General features: G+C 36.7%; 1 protein-coding gene across 13 annotated transcripts in view; it reads right to left on the bottom strand.

Moving 5' to 3' along the window:
- ARPP21 (cAMP regulated phosphoprotein 21) overlaps positions 1 to 16,880 on the bottom strand; it is a 1,021,360-nt gene that overhangs the window by 546,397 nt on the left and 458,083 nt on the right. For 12 of the 13 annotated variants that reach the window (XR_013830175.1, XR_013830176.1, XR_013830177.1 and 9 more), the window contains one exon: positions 10,475 to 10,561. The gene's annotated coding sequence lies outside the window, so the exon portion shown is untranslated. Of the gene's footprint in view, positions 1 to 10,474; positions 10,562 to 15,249; positions 15,359 to 16,880 lie in introns of those variants that run through there. The other variant, XR_013830186.1, reaches the window with a different exon arrangement.

The following is a 16,880-nucleotide window of genomic DNA, read 5'->3' as shown; positions in this document are numbered from 1 at the left end:
ACATCAGATCCTCCAAACCCAGCTGCCCTCCACTTCCCTTACAGTGTATCTCAGGCTCCTCAATTTCCACAGCCTATGAAACCTGAGTCCTGGCATTCAACTTCACTGTTTGAAGTGTGACCATTACACATTTTGAGAAAAAAAAAAAAAAAAATTTGGGAGCAGTGTGAAGGAATAACTAGAATGGGGACTCATCCCAGTGAAGAATGGAGAAAACTGAGCAGATCTTTCTCTAGAGCAGCCTGCAGAAGCTCTTGGATTTCTGAGTCCAGAATTCACATCGGTTAAGGAACAAGCAGAAGGTGTCCTGAGAAGATCAGTGGGCCACCTGCCTGCCCCACCAGTGCTGATCTGACGGAGCTTTGACAGACTGCACAAGATGTGGTTTCTCCCCCCGCAGATACTGCTTTACTGTTGGATGGAAATATATTTCACCAATATCATGATCCAAAGAGAAACTCCATCCCCGTGCATTCTAAATTCAATCTAAAGAGTCTCTTAGGATAAACAAAAGCCTCTCTGTTCCTTCTGACAAACCCATAACCAGGAAAATTGAAAGCCTACCTATACCCTTGGAAAATTAAATTCTTGTTTAGTTAATGTTCTTCTCGTGGGTGAAGTGGCTACTTAAGGCAAGATAATGACAGTGTTAGGATGTTTAACTGTCGCTTAGCTTAATCAGGATCTCTATAGCTCCTGCTGGAAAGGATTGGGGGGGGGGGAAGGTGAGGGAAGGAGTGTTAAATTAGAAAGAGAATGAAATACTGCTATATCAACCCAAGAGAAAAACCTCCCTTGTAAGTGAGCAATACTCACAGACTTGAGGGAGGTGTTTATTAGCACCTGGGAGTCTATTTGCTGAATGGACCATGCACAGAGCAGACTGGATGGAGCTGCTATGTGGTGTCAGGTAAGTGGCAGGGCCCATCAGCAGGGCAGAATCCAGTCCAAAGCCTGCAAGACCAAGCCCGAATCTATAATCACGATCCCACACTTAACTACCGTTTTTCTAAGTAGAAGATCAGGTTTTTCTTAGTTTTTTCATTAAGCTGGAGAACATCCTGATGATATCTGTGTATGGCAGTTCTAGGATCTAGGCTAATCATGACAGTAACACAAAGCTCGCTGGGATGAAGCTTGTAGCCTGGGACTAAGGAAAGATTTTCCTTCCTAAGCTTCTGTAATTGACTAGTAAAGGTGTTAGACCTGGGAATATTAAGAACATTTTCCACTGCCAATGCTAAAAACTGGCTTCAACATTAGACATCATTGAACACTGTGTTCTTGCTCACCAATCAAATCTCCAGGGTCTAGCACAGTGCCTGACACAGAAGTAGGCACTTCGTCATCAACATCCATCAACTCATTTCCTCTTAAAGAACTTGTGTAGTGTGGGGAGAAGGGCAGTGGTGCACCCAGCAGAATTAGTCTTGGTCAGCGGGCTCACTATCCTGGAGAATCTCAAGCTTTGCATTTTTGTGGCCAGTACTGAAGTAGACTCAGGGGATTATCAAGGATTTGAGGTGCAAGGGAGTAGATGGGAGCTGACTGCACACTCTGTGAACAAACACACACACAAGCAAACCTCAAAAGAAGGCTCCATCTCTTGTTTACTTTGGGAGCAAAAGAACAGATTCTGAGCTACACAGAAACATGGTGAGTCTGAAGAGTGGACATGGTACCATAATGTGCATGCTGTTAGGAGAATTGCTTTTTTTACTGAAAAAGAAATATGAAGCTTGTTTTTATGTATGTAAAGGTTGATGTATCTCAATTTTTGGAACCAAGACATAGCATACCATATAACGTGAGGATATCATCATTTATTTAGCTTTTATCCTATTAATAAGACATTTAGATTGTTTCTAAAATTTTTTGGCAATTATATACAGCACTGCATTGATATCCTTGCACAAATGCCTCGTGTACATGTGAAAAATTTCTCTTGGCTAGCTTCTTAGTAATAAAATTGCAGAGTATAAAATAATTTTGTTTTGTTGATACTACCATATAGCCTTTCAGAGTAGCTGGATCTAATAGAATTTTCTGTGGGTACTTATATAAGTGAGAAACGTCTATCATGAGGTTTATGTAGATATCCTAGCAGTCTACTCTGCAGTGTTGGAAGGGCACTGGTTGTGAGGAGACAGTTTCTGATCTGGGGTTAAGAACCTTTCCAGGGGAATGGAAACACTGAACGAAGGAATGGACCTGATTCTGATGTAATTTAGTCTGGAACTTAGAATGACTGTCACTATCTTCCATTCTGCTTTGTTTCATTCTCATAAATGAAAGGTTTGTTTTCATTTTCTCTTCCAGGTAGAATTCTTATTCACCAAAGCTGAGCCCTGAAGCATTCTATAATCTTCTCCACTGCCCCAAGATCAATAAAAATAAACATATGTACTTATTTATCTTTTTAAAATTGACCAAACACCCTTATTCTCTGTTGTCAATGTGAAATGATCATTGACTGTGTTAAAATTCATCGTGGATATGTTGATAAATATCATTTAAACAAAAACTAATTGCTGGTCATATTCCCCAGAAATTGCCACCCAAGACTATAAAGAGACATGTAAAGGGATATTTCTCATAGCACCATTAGCTGTAAGGAGTATGAGATAATTAGAAGAATGGGTGAGTTCAGCAGGCTTGATACATGGCATGGAAAACTCTGCAGCACTCAGAAATGATGAACTACAAGCATATAAAGCAATGTGAATACATTCTTAAAAATATAGTGTTATTTCAGAAAAGATAAGAAAGCACAATCTATAGCTTGATATTATTTATATAAAATTTTAGGCATAGATTTATAAACAACCCCAAATATTTTTCAAAGATGAATATATAAGGACAAATATCAGAGATATTTTATTGTGTACTAGAGTGAAAAGGTAAAAAGACAAACAAGAATCATAGATGAAAGGGTTAAAACATTAAAATAAAATTAAATCAGTAAAACAGGGCTTGCCTGCCTTAGTGATAATGATGTTCCAGAAACAAAGGCACATGAATAATTCAATTCTATGTACCTGAGATCCTCAAATATTAACATAAAATAAAAGGAACGTGAAAATAAAGTAAAAGTAAAATAAAAGTCAAGTGAAAGAGAAGGAAATTAACTCAGTATGCATCTTAGGACAAACACTTGGTATGGGCTGGGAGTGTCATTTCAAATTAATTACCTATAATTTTTAAGGGCAGCAGTATGAGTTGACTATTCTTGCTTTCATACCCCACAATGCAGTCTTTCAGGAGATACTGTCAGCTCTGCCTCCAGGATATTTTCAGAATCTGATCACTTGTCACCATCTCCTCCCTTACTTCCATCACTTGTCATCTGGTCTCTTGTTTATAATTGCTTCCACTCTTGGCCCCCTTGTAGTCTCTTCTCCACAAAATTGATAGAAAAATCCATGTCAGATCACGTCACTCCTCGGCTCAGCACCCTCCAATGCATCACATCTCCCCCAGAATTAAATCTCAGCTCCGTAACTTGGCCTCCAAGGCCCTACATCATCCTGCCCCGTGCTAACTTCCTGACTTTGTCTCTGCCAAGTTGCCCCCTGCTCACCATGCTCAATCTGCAGTGACCTCCTGGTTCTCCCTGAAACACACAAAGCCTGCCCCTGCCTCAGTGCACTTGCTGTTCCCTCTGCCACACACTCTTGCATTAGCTGGCTCACTCCCTTGCTTACTGTGATCACTTCTCAAATGCTACCTTATCACAGAAGACTCTCTTGTCTACCCAATCCAACACAGCACCCTTTGCTCTTTCCTTTCTTGCTTTTTTCAGTTCTTTTTAGTACTCGATAGCACCGAAATATTATGCTTTTTATCTGTTTCCCTTATCAGAGATGCAGGAGAGGTTACTGCCCTGTCTTCAGAACCTAGAACAACGGTAGGTTCAGGTTTTGTGCCATGTAACTACAGAAGAAGTGAATCATTGTGGCATTTGGACCTGAATAAATTTCAACGCATAATAATTGGACAAGATAAGAAAATAATTATAATAGTAATACAACATTTTTCCATGTCCTGGCTATTGTAAATAGAGCTGCAATTAACACTGGGGTTCATGTGCCTTTTTGAATTATGGTTTTCTCTGGGTATATGCCTCATAATGGGATTGCTGGGTCATACGGTAGTTCTATTTTAAGTTTTTTAAGGAACCTCCATACTGTTCTCCATAGTGGCTGTATCAATTTACATTCCCACCAACAATGCATGAGGGTTCCCTTTTCGCCACACCCTCTCCAGCATTTATTGTTTGTAGATTTTTTGATGATGGCCATTCTGATCAGTGTGAGGTGATATCTCATTGTAGTTTTGATTTGCACTTCTCTAATAACTAGTGATGTTGAGCATCTTTTCATGTGCCTCTTGGCCATCTGTATCTCTTCTTTGGAGAAATTTCTATTTAGGTCTTCTGCCCATTTTTTGATTTTGTTTGTTTTTTTGATACTGAGCTGCATGAGCTGTTTGTATATTTTGGAGATTAATCCTTTGTCAGTTGCTTCCTTTGCAAATATTTTCTCCCATTCTGAGGGTTGTCTTTTCATCTTGTTTATAGTTTCCTTTGCTGTGCAAAAGGAGACTGTCATACAGAGTGAAGTAAGCCAGAAAGAGAAAAACAAATATCATATATTAACGCATATATGTGGAATCTGAAAAAATTGGTAGAGACAATCTTATTTACAAAGCAGAAATAGAGACACACACATAGAGAACAAATGTATGGATATCAAGGGGGAAGGGGGTTGTGGGATGAATTGGGAGATTGGGATTGCCATATATACACTATTGATACTACATATAAAATAGATAAGTAATGAGAAACTTCTGTATAGTACAGGGAACTCTACTCAGTGTTGACCTAAATGAGAAGGAAATCCAAAAAAGAGGGGATATATGTATAGCTGATTCACTTTGCCGTATAGTACAAACTAACACAATATTGTAAAGCAACTATATTCCAATAAAATTTTTTTTAAAATAATACATTTTCTAATACTCTGAAATTTAAGACATAACTTCATTTGATTAAAAAAAAAATCATGCCTCCTTTTTTCATCTTTCCAGTAAAGCAAATTGAGGCTAAGAGAACTTCAAGCCCTTCCTGTAAGTCTCCATCTAAGAAAAGCCAAGTTCATTCCTAGGACTGAAGTTGTTGGGCTCTTCATCTTTAACCCTTTTCATTGAATGGCTATTCTCCAAAGTATTTTCAGAGATTTCTCATCTCCCCTGCAGTTTATTATTTAGTTCCAAATTAAGATTCTCTGAAAGGTTCATCTGTGGAAGTGGAAAATGTGTGAAATTCTAGGCATGTGGTCTCACTCTTAATGAAAGATTCGCTTAAACAAATATAACAATCAGTAATTATTTACACCTTCTTGATAGTTTTCAATTTGACAGGTTTAAAACGGGGGGAAAAGGTGATCAGAGGGGAAAAAAGCTACAAAGCCCAGCAGCATTTGAATGAAACACCTGCCCAAACATGGAGCCTGCTGCAAAACTACATAGCCTCGTGCAGAAGACATAGTAAGACAGGTTTATCAATGGGGATAAATCCAGAACTTTCTTCGGGAGCTGGTTCCGTAGGGAAATTATCCCTTCATAAAAAATGTTTTAGTAAACAAACACATGGTGAAATAATTATGCCCCCTTACTCCAGAGAATACACTAATCTCAGGCTTTCTCCGTAAGGAGCAAGGAATTCATTTATGACAATATTTCATGTAGTTTATGCAGTAAAAATTAGATTGCACTCTTCCCCCTTTGGAACGTAAGGACAATAAGGCTAGTAGGAAGAACTCTTTGGAGTAACCTCTTAAATGTAAGCATGCTAAACTGTAGGTACTAATTTTCTCCAGCTTCTGTCAGAATGCCAGGTATGTGGTAATGAGCTTCCATGACATACAGCAAATACAGGATTCAAGCTAACTTTTCCTGCAAATTTTAAGGAAGGTTTAAAGTGGTGGATAAAAGCATACACCTTCATAGTGAAAAGATATCTGACATCTTCCAAAAACAAAAACAGGATAGACACCCAATTCTATTTTTCAAGTCTCAAAATGGCTTTTTTTCCTTGCTAGTGATCTAGCTTAGCAATTTAGATATACCACTGCATTAGATACTTACGAAATTGCATTTTACTTTCAGCTATGTGATTCCAGAGTGTGTATCTTTTGAAATCATATTCCCAGGCTCTTTAATTAACCACTGCTTATTTCTAAAGTCTTTAGGTGGGCAGAGTAAGTGATATTTTCAAATGAACATTAAATTGGAAACAATATATGTGAATAACATAACTGTGGTTTCCAGTTGCACAGCCCTAATACCTAAATTTTATGCCTGATCTTACTGTTATTCTCAGTCTTTGATAATCTGCCAATGTTTAGTCCACACGACATACCTGAACCGAGGAGTTCAACAAAGATTTATCCGGGTTCCAGGACTGTTTCCATATCTCAGAGCACAGGGACCTTCCAAAATACCGTTCCCACTCAAAGCCTAAATGTCTGCATCTGTTAGATTATAGGGCTTTACAGGAATCCTCCTACCTTTTACCTCTGAATTGCTACAACTGGTCTTTGCTCAAAGATGGTATTTGGGGGTTTATGTCCTCTATTTTTCATAAGCTTTATATTAATTCTGCACCTTCTCACCTTCCCCCCTTATTCTGGAAGCCATTCTCATGAAATTGCTTTCTTTTTTCTCCCACCATCCATCAAGGCCTGGGAGTGGGCTCAGGCAACCAGCTCCGCTTGTGGTTAGGAGTATGGACTCTGATTCAGATCACCAAGGGAAAATCCTGGCTCCCTTACTTCCTTGCTTGATGAACTTCTCTGTGACTCAGTTTCCTCATCTCTAAACTAATGATGATAAGTGTTTCAACTTACAGGGCTTTATGAGAAATAAGTGGAAGACGAATGACAAAGAACAGAGGAGAATACTTGCCATAGAATAATTGCTTGATAAAAGAAAAATGCTTTTAATCTATCCCGAATACTCTTAATTTGGAAGTCATTCCTTCTGATATTTATTAATCCTTTAGACTTTACTCCCCCAAAAGTAAGATATCTATTGCAATATCGAAGGAAAGAAGTTGCCTCAAATGTCATCAGTCCTACAAATAATTTCATATGTCCTATACTTTCATATTTGTCTGTATTTTCTGTTTCTATTCGGAAAAAAAATGTTTGCACCAATTTTGCCCTGCTCTCAGAATTGGAGACAGGTGGGCATTTTAGATACAGTCCAAATTTTGTTTATCTTCACTCTATGGAACTTTGCCCATAATACCATTTCAAGGGTATATTCCTTGTTCTTGCCACTATGTTATAAACTCATCTAAAATAAATGCTAAGTTCTTCGACTTTTCTAATATCTGTCTCCAATGAGTTGGGCATCAATTATGAGCTTTTCAAATTGGATTGTTGGAAAAGTTCAATGAAGTAGAACCGACTACTGCCAACATTACATTTAATGAGTATATATAGCTGCATACTTGAAACTTGTAACTTGACTTTTTTCTGGGAATTCTGACTGACTTATTCTCGTCCAAAGCTCCTCCTTCTTGCGTGAGCTATTCTGAGGCTCTATACATATCTGTTCTCTAACAAGTAATTCTGTCTATAGATATAATACATTGTTCAGGGAATAGCCAGCCATGTTAACAGCAAGCAAACCCAAATGAGAGTTGTATTTTTTTAATTGAGGCTGGATCTAGAATACCATCCAGGTTCAAACACTGGAGGAACCATTTTCAGCCATATGAGAGATGTGTAAGCAGAGGAGAGTGTGTTTCCAATAATCAATATTATTAAGCATCTATAATTTGCCAGATGTAATATTAGTCACTCAGCTAGAATAAAGAATAAGACTGACAGATCTTTGCCTTTATGGAGGTTTCAGCAGAGGTAGGGAGACAACCATAATTGAGCATGACAATCATTTTTTTTAATGAAGTTAACTAATATTTATCAAGTGTCCACTATGTACAAGTCCCTGGCTTGGTATTTTGGATACAAAGACAATTAAGAAGCAATCCCTTTTGTTAAGGAATTAACCATTTAATGGAAGAGACAGACACAAAAATAGGCAAAGACAACGGCCAGCTTGAGACTACTACTCTCTAATATCCCCAGCTGCTCAGGATGTGCTACACACTCTGCTCAAGCTTTCCAGGAGGATTCTCATCTGTTGTGTTAGTTTGTCTTCTTGCTACTGAAGAGGAAGCTCACCAGATTCAAAGGCCAAGAAAGAAGATAGAGAAGTCTTCTCGTTTTCAGTAATTTTAATGCTGGCCTATGCCCACACTGTATCAGTATCAAAATTCTGTAATTCCCCAAAGAATCTCATTCATAAAGTTGAGTCAGATAGAATGCTTGAGCCAATCTTTCTTACTCATTCATACTGCTGTCGACCACAAAGAAGACATTTTAAAAATATAATTCTACTCATTGACGCTAAGGAGCTATCCTGATTTTGCAGTATGCACTAACACAATGCCTTGATTCATTTAAAAATAAAATTAAACAAAAATGTAGATATAAATAAAATCTTCTATATTCTTAAAATTGTTTCATTCTTTTTAGACTATGTTTTTCTGAATAAATATTAATTGGGCTGGTTGTAGGTTTAAAACGACATTTCAGTTCTAGTCCAGCTTTATTATATGTTAAGATTTTATACATTTGTAAATTAGTTAATGTATGAAGTTATGATGATAACATTTGGGCTACCTTCTATAAAAAGGTATCGAACAACTTTTGAAAACGTATGTAAAGCCCCAAGTTTACATCAACTTTGTAAGTTTTGTTCAAATAGAAGACTACAAGTAAGTCTATGTGATTGAAGGTGGTTTATTGAATATAACCTTCTTTAGATATGCCTTAACAATAGCTCATGTCTTCAAACCAAAACTGAACTGTGATTCAGCACAAAATCAGTGCTTAATAAATATTTATTGGTTGAATCAATCAGTCAATAAAGTAATAACTTTTACCATGTTCGCCCCACATTACTCAGAAAATTGTCTCTGAGTGCATTATGCATTTGTAAATTCAAATGCATGATATAAACATGCAAGAAATGCAAACTTGGTGGATTTTCTTGGGAGTGAATATCTTGATCCAAATAAAACTATGGAGTCTTAGCTCATTGATAGATCAATTATTAACCCCTGAATGAAACTGATAGATCAATGTTGGTCTATGAATCAAATTGAGTTTTTCAGTCAAGGCTTTTTAATCAGCTCAGTCTCATACCCAGGCCCCTCTTGGTCCCTTCTGATGCGCTAATGCTGGGCAGACTGGCAGTAGTCAAGCAATCGCAGGTGTCTATAAGTCTGTATTGAACTTTGTTTACTCAGCCCAGAGGACTTAGAATCTCAATGCTTTTTCAGATGGCAGAATAACATGACCACATAGTCCTCTCCTGGCTATCAGTATACTGTCATGAAATAGCATATTAAAAGTTGAGGCAGGGGAGAAGTTAACTTTCATTAATTTTATTGAAGTCCACTGAGTGGAAAGCACTTGTTATGCGAAATCTACTAAATCTATGACAAACTCCCAGGAATTTATAATAAATTCCATTTTACAAATAAGGAAACCAAGATGCAAATTATTAAATAACATTTTCCCAAGGCCACAGAAGCTAATGAGTGGCAGATTCAGGATTTGAAACGTGAACGGTCTGCCTACCCAAACCCTCTCTCCATTTTTTTAAAAGTGGGATCGTTAAACTCTTTAATAAAATATGACATTCATAAGGAAAGTGCAAAAAAGAAATGTACAGCAGAGTAGATAATTGACAACATGAACATCCCTTTGTAACCACATTCCAGGTCAAAAAAGAGAATATTGCCAATAATCTGGAAGATACCCTCTATTCGTTTCCTCTCTAAATCATTGCCCTTTCTTTTCCCCCAAAGTTATAGGTTATCTTGACTTCCAACATCATAATTTATTTATGTATGCCTATGTAAATTGTACTAAGGGGAATATACACACAAACACACACACACACACTCTCAGGTATGAAATGTATTTGTTTGTGTCTGACTTATTTCATCTAATATTATAACTGTGAATTTGCGCATACTGTTACATGTATCTGTAGTTTATTCAGTTTCATTGTTGGATAATATTCCAATACATAGATATACCACATTGATTTATCCATTACACTGTTGATGTGTATTTGGTAGTTTCCAGTTTTTAGCTACTAAAATCATGCTGCTCTGTTAAATTTTGTACATAACTCTTGGAGTATATGAAAGTCTACGGTCTTGTCATTTCATCACAATTGTTTATGTTTAAGGAGGATCATCAAAAAATATATACTGTTTTAAACTGTTACCTCACCTCACCACACACACATAAAGCGATGCAGTAGATGTTATTAACTTCTAGCCACTTAGCAAAAACACAGCAAAAATAGATCTGTAGCCATCTCTTACCTTCTCGTCCCTCCATGAAAAGTATCCAGGAGGCCTTTTGATGTTTCTCCTTGCAATTAAGCTCACGTTTTACGGCAGCCTAGAATTCTAAAAAAAATAGTGTTTTGTATAAACTTACAGGCTATTTAAATATAAATTATTATCACTACACAAGCCAAATTAAAAAGGATTTATATTCACTTTGACCCTGCTTCTCTTCAAATGTGTCTCTGGGGTGGGTCATCTTTGATGTAGACATAGAGAACCTAACAATTAAAAGCTTGTTCCCCTATCAAGAAAATTATAAGTTTGAACTAAAAGTTCCTTAATGCTACCTTATTATTGACAATTATTGGGATCCTAATACTTAATATTACTGTAAATAACAGTAATAACATGAAAAAACACTTTCACTTATAAGGAAAACTCAGCTTTTATCACTGAACTGCACTTAACACAAAATGACTCTATATCCAACAAAGCGAATAACATGCTTCTGTAAGAACTAATTGAGTAAATCACCACTGGAATGCACAAGGTCAAATATTATTGATTCCTGGTTATCCATGTGGCAGAATCAATTTCTTCTGCCATATCTGGAAAAACTGGACGATATAATTGTTTCATCATTGAAGATATATAATATAGAAAATGATACTAGAAAGAACAACTCTGTTTTGGGCTTGTATGAATCCTGGGTCATCAAATAATTCATGTGTAGCTCAGTTTCTGAGTTGAAGTTAGCCACACAATGATGACCTCTAATGAGGTAAAGCAATTCCTTAGTTTAAAATTTTCTCAACCGGAGTTCCCCAAATAGTGTTTTACAACATGCTCCAAGGGAAAAAAAAAATATCCAAGGATAAATAAATTGGTGAAATCGTGTGCATAGATCTCCTTGCAATTCTTTAGCAAAATAAATGGTATGGGAAACCCTGAAGTAAAGATGCCAGGTTCACATCTGTGTTCAGCTGATCTATGAAGACATTAATTTGCACCAGGTTCTGGTAGCTGTAAGGGATAGCTATATAAAATGATGATATTCTCCCTTTCTTTCAATCCACCCTTGCCTCACTCAAAGACTTGAGCTTTTCTGTTCTATGGTTCAGGTTCTTGATAGCTCCAAGGGTCAGTTTCACCTTTATTTGTCCTGGGCTAGCCTGGAAGGGGGATTAACAAAGGCTCATTGGGAGGATAGAGGATGGACAAGTGCTTAACTCTGTGGAAGAGCCTAAACTCACAGGAAGGGAGGCGCTGGTAAAGGCTACATTAAGGTCCACTGACAATCGTAAGGCAGAATACAGAAAGCAGGCATTCCTGCAACCTACCCATAGGAGCAACAGTACCAAGCAAAAATGGTTTCAGGCCCCTTAAATACTGTATGACAGATTGAAGTCTGCCATTACCCAACTAGTAATGGCAGACTTCAATCTGTCGTACAGTATTTAAGGGGCCTGAAACCATAAACAATAAAAGAATTTGGGACAGCCTTAAATAAAAAAAATTTTTTAAATCTAGCTCTTGACAGAAGGGTGGTAAGCCAAAGAGCTTAGTAACTATGGCAAGCTAAAGTCATGGGGACCTCTAGAAACTTTATTGGGTCACAGAAGTGTATGGGGTTCATGGGGTTCTGTAAAATCAACTAGAACAGAAATGACACCTTAAAAAAAACCTGAAATTAGATTTCCTGCCAGTTTTAGCAGGTGAGGGCTAAGCCGGGTTTAATTTGATCTGGGATGAACAGGAAGCAAAACACACATGATATCAGTGACCTTTCCCATAATATGTCTCAGGCACTTTTTCCCCTTATTACATATTCCTTGTTTTCACCACACTTACTTTCCTGTTTCATTGTATTTTTCTCCCCATTCTGAGGCTCCTCTCTTTCTTTTTAATTTATGGCATAAGTGTTTGTTACAAATGCTTGGCTATGCATGTGTTTTTGAAAAATATACAGTGTTGTTTTGAACATGTGTGTGCATGTTTTAATTTCATGTATATGTTATTGCACTATAAATCTTTCTTTATTCATAAGCTTTTTTTACTCAAAAATATGCTTTTAAAAATCCATTCTTATGGTGTGTGCCTGTAATTTGTTTTTGACGGCTGCAGAGTATTCCATAGATGCATGTACCATATTTCATATTTCCACTACCCTAGGCAGTCTTCAACTCTCCTAATACCACAAATGACACAGTGAAGAAAATCCTTATACATGTCCCCAGAAGGGCACATATTTGATCTTCTTTGGTGTGGATTTCAGATATTAGGACATACGAGAACTTCAGGTTACTAAGTGCTCATAATGTCAGTAAGGGACTAATGTGAGAAGTCTATTAAAAGTTCCTCTGTCCTACCACACTATCCACATTCGTGTTAACTGATGTTTTATTATTGGCCAATCTGATGTATCTTTTATTGTTCAACTATTGTTTCTCTGATTAACAGTGTGGGAGAGCATGTCTTTACATGTGTTCTTTCCATTTAGGTTTCCGCCCATCTAAATTGTCGGGTACAGTTTTGTGTGCAGGGGAGGTTGCAGGGGGAATGTGTGAGGATGTGGGCGTGTGTGTTTCAGTTTTCATGGTGACTTTCAAAACTCTGAATAATCAAGTGTTCTGTATGTTTTCGTGTTTTATTTAAAACCTCATGTTCCACCCCAAGGTCCTAAACATACTCCTTAACATTTTTATTCTATTAGCTTTGTAATTTTAGTTCCCCATTTATGTTGTGTGAGGTAGGACTAAAACTACATTTTTCTTCCATCCATCTAAATTATATCTTGTTTACTCCTTTGTTTACTTGTCTGTATTTCTAGCTCTATCAGATATCACTTTCCATATGCATTGTTTATGAGTTCTCTAATCTTTTCCATTGTTCTGTTTTTCTGCCGTCACATCAGTGTCACCCATTTTAAATACTTTGACTTAACAGAACGTCTTTAACTTTTAAATAATCCATTTCATTAGTTTTTAAAGTTGCCTTAGCTTTGTATAAAAATGTATTCTTTCATACACATTTAAGAAAACATAGCCAAATTTCTAGTAAAACTCCTTCTGAAACCTGGAATTTAAATTGAGTTTGTAGATTCATTTAGTGAGAATTAATATTTTATCATCTTAAATCTCCTATAAGTGAATGAAGTATTATTTCTCCTTATTTAAGATTTTCTCCATGTGAATTCAAGGTATGTTAAAATTTGTTTCCTTAGCATCTTGAGAATTCCGATAGGCAAATTCTTTAATTCATAGTTTTATACAGCAAATTATATTTTCACCTAAATTATTTATTTATTTTTGATGGTATATAGAAATGCTATTGATTTTGTGATTTGATTTACTTGCACTCTCTGATTATATAATTTGTATGTGGCATCTGTTGAAACTTCTATGTAGGTAATCATATTTTCTGCTACAAATGAGAGTTTTTTAAATCTCCTCCTGTCTTATCTTATTCTTTTAATTTGTTTGGTTCTTCTCCTGTCCTACTGCATTGGTTGGTACCTGCAAAACTGGAGCAGTAATAATAGTGAAAACAAAACTGTTAGCTTTTCATTGTTAAGGCAGGTAACACCCAAAGGTTTAAGTGGAGTGAGAGACCTGCTGAAGGTTTTGATCTATAACTAAGTTTAGGAAGTTGCCTTCCACTTCTAGTTTTCTGATAATTTTTATCTTAGCAAATGATGATCAACATTAAATGCTTTTTCCAAGTCTATTAAGAAAAACTTTTTTTTTCTTCCAGTGTGGGCATTTTACATTTTTCCAAAAACATGTCATCTAGATTTTAAAATGTATTAGCACATATTTATTCATAGTGATATTTTTACTAGTGTTTTTATTCTCTGTTCTTTTCTGTTTGCTCAGTCTCTCCAGAGGTATGCACATATTGTTCATATTTTTTAAAAAACAACATGTGGGATTGAGCTTTAAGAGTATGCCTCTTTGTTCTTCAAAAACATTCTCCTTAAAATCTATCTTGTTTCATATTTAAACTACTAACCCAAATTTTGCAGACATATTTTTCTGGTATAACTTTTTCTTTCTTTTATTCTCAAACTTTTCTGTACTTTTACTTTAAATATACATCTTGTGGACCAGCTTTTACTGGATCATTTAACATCCAATCTGAAACTCTTCATCTTTTGATCAGTGGGTTAATCCCACTTACATTTATTATAATTGATAAATCTGAATGTATTTTAGACACTCTATCTTGTTTTGTTTTCACTCACAAGAAGTTTTCATGGGTGTTTTTTTATTCTCCTGCTTGTCCTTCCATTGTCAAGAATGAATTCATTCTTCTTGTGATTCTGTATAAAGTATTTAAGAGCAGTAGTACATTTTATTTTACCATATAAATTTATTAAGATGATTATTATATCTTCCTTCTAAATAGAATTAGATGCTTAGAGCAATTCTTTCTGTTGTCATAATCCACTAGGAAATATTACTGGCACCCTGGGGTAAATGTATGGGTCTACTCTCAGATTCAGCTGGAGATCCAGGTTCCTGGACCTGTCAGGAACACTGGCTACACGGGCCCTGCCACCTCTCCTGGAGGGCATTAGATCTTATCATCTCAGATACCTGTCAACCACTCAGGGTTGCCAATGGGCCACTTGCTCTTTTAGCATACCCTCACCTCCATCTGCTTCATCTCTAGTCACTGCCATACTGCTATCTGGAATTCTGGTTGCCTCAGCTATCCAGGGCTGTTTTGTTGTTTCCTTGTGCTGAGAGGGTTAACCAGGACTCCCTTAGGGAAATGGACAGGGGTGGGTTAGGGGAAGTGCTCACCTAAAACTGAAACACTCCCCCTCTGTTACCCTGGTTGTTAATGGAGGTGCCCTTCCCCTTCTGAGAAGCAATCTCGTACACACTTGAACTTCAAACCTTCTGCTGCACCCAGGGTTTCTTCATAATTTTCATGTTAGTTTTTCACATCAAATGTTGAGTTTGGCCAAGGGCACGGGCAACTATTTCGCCAACCTTCAAAAAGAGGAAACCTTTCAAGGTCCATATGCTCTTTATGCTTCACGAAATGTTTCACTAAAAATTTATGCCCAATAAAGGTTCATTAATTGGCTGACTTTTCTCCCTGGTCATAATCCACTAGATTCCCATTAAAACAACAATGTAAAAAAAGTGGCTAGACTATCTGTGTCTCCTATGAAAGTCATGGAAATTATACCTGGAGCACAGGGGTCTGGGAAGAATTCAGTGAGACAATATGTAAAACATAGTTATAGTTGCAGATATACAGTAAGAGACCAATGCAGTCATCATGCAATCCATGCATCTGTATCCCTTTTAGCACCTTATACCACATCATAAACAAGAAGGTATCTAATAAACATTTACTGAAAACAATTTTCCCTTCACTGTTTATGTCAAACCTATCCTTTATAGAAGCTCAAATAAATTGGATCTCTAACATCATATGTCGATTTTTAATCTCTTTGCCTGCACTACTATCCCAAAGAAAGAAACTATGTTGTTGATAATATTCCCACTCATTCCTTTCCTATTAAAAAAGAAAACATTTTTCCTTTAATTTGACAAATGAAAAATACTGAGAACTCAGCCCTTGCTTACCTTTGTCTAGCTCACACTTCACCAAACATGATACCTTTAATATAAGTTAGGTCACACTTTTCTTCTATTAAAAGCATTTTTCCTACTTCCAGGGCCACTCGAGACTAAACTGTGTACTAGTTTCTGCTAAGTTACTGGATATTTTATATAGGTTGCCTTGGTCAAAGTAGACACTTGGTGGAATAATTACACTCAGGGTAGAATAAGACAGAGAATTCCAGATGTCCATTTACAGGCTATGGATAGAGTATAAATGGTAAACTGATGCAGAAGTGGATTTATTCTCGTGGAGAGATGCATACTGTATATTAAATGAAAAAAGTTGGTTTCAGTCAAATTATTGAGTCATCCCATTTTCATTTTGTGTCTTAGTCAACTCAGGCTGCTAAACAAGAATATCATTGACTGGGTGGCTTAACCAACAAATATTTATTTCTACAGTTCTGGAGGTTGCTAAGTCTGTGATCAGGGTGCCAGCATAGTGGGGTTCTGGTGAGAGCTCTCTTCCTGCTTCCCTCACATGGCTGAGAGAGTGAGCACAAGTTCTTTCATTCCCTTATAAGGGCACCAGTACCATCAGGGGGGCTCCACCCTAATGACCTCATCCAAAGCTAATTACCACCCCCAACTCCCCACCTTTAATTGCCATCACATTTGGGGAGTAAGGCTTCAAAATATGAATTCTTGGGAACACAAACATTCAGTCCAATATGGCACTGTGGGTGCATAACTGTGAAAGGATTTAATTGTACCACAGTACGGTAACAGAGCTGATAAATGAGTGGAAGTATGGATGATTTTAATTACCTTCTTTTCTTTTAATTTATATTTCA

The sequence above is a fragment of the Stenella coeruleoalba genome (genome assembly GCF_951394435.1).
Source record: "Stenella coeruleoalba genome assembly, chromosome: 10".
In the NCBI taxonomy this organism is placed as follows: domain Eukaryota; kingdom Metazoa; phylum Chordata; class Mammalia; order Artiodactyla; family Delphinidae; genus Stenella; species Stenella coeruleoalba.
This window is presented reverse-complemented; position numbering and strand designations above follow the sequence as displayed.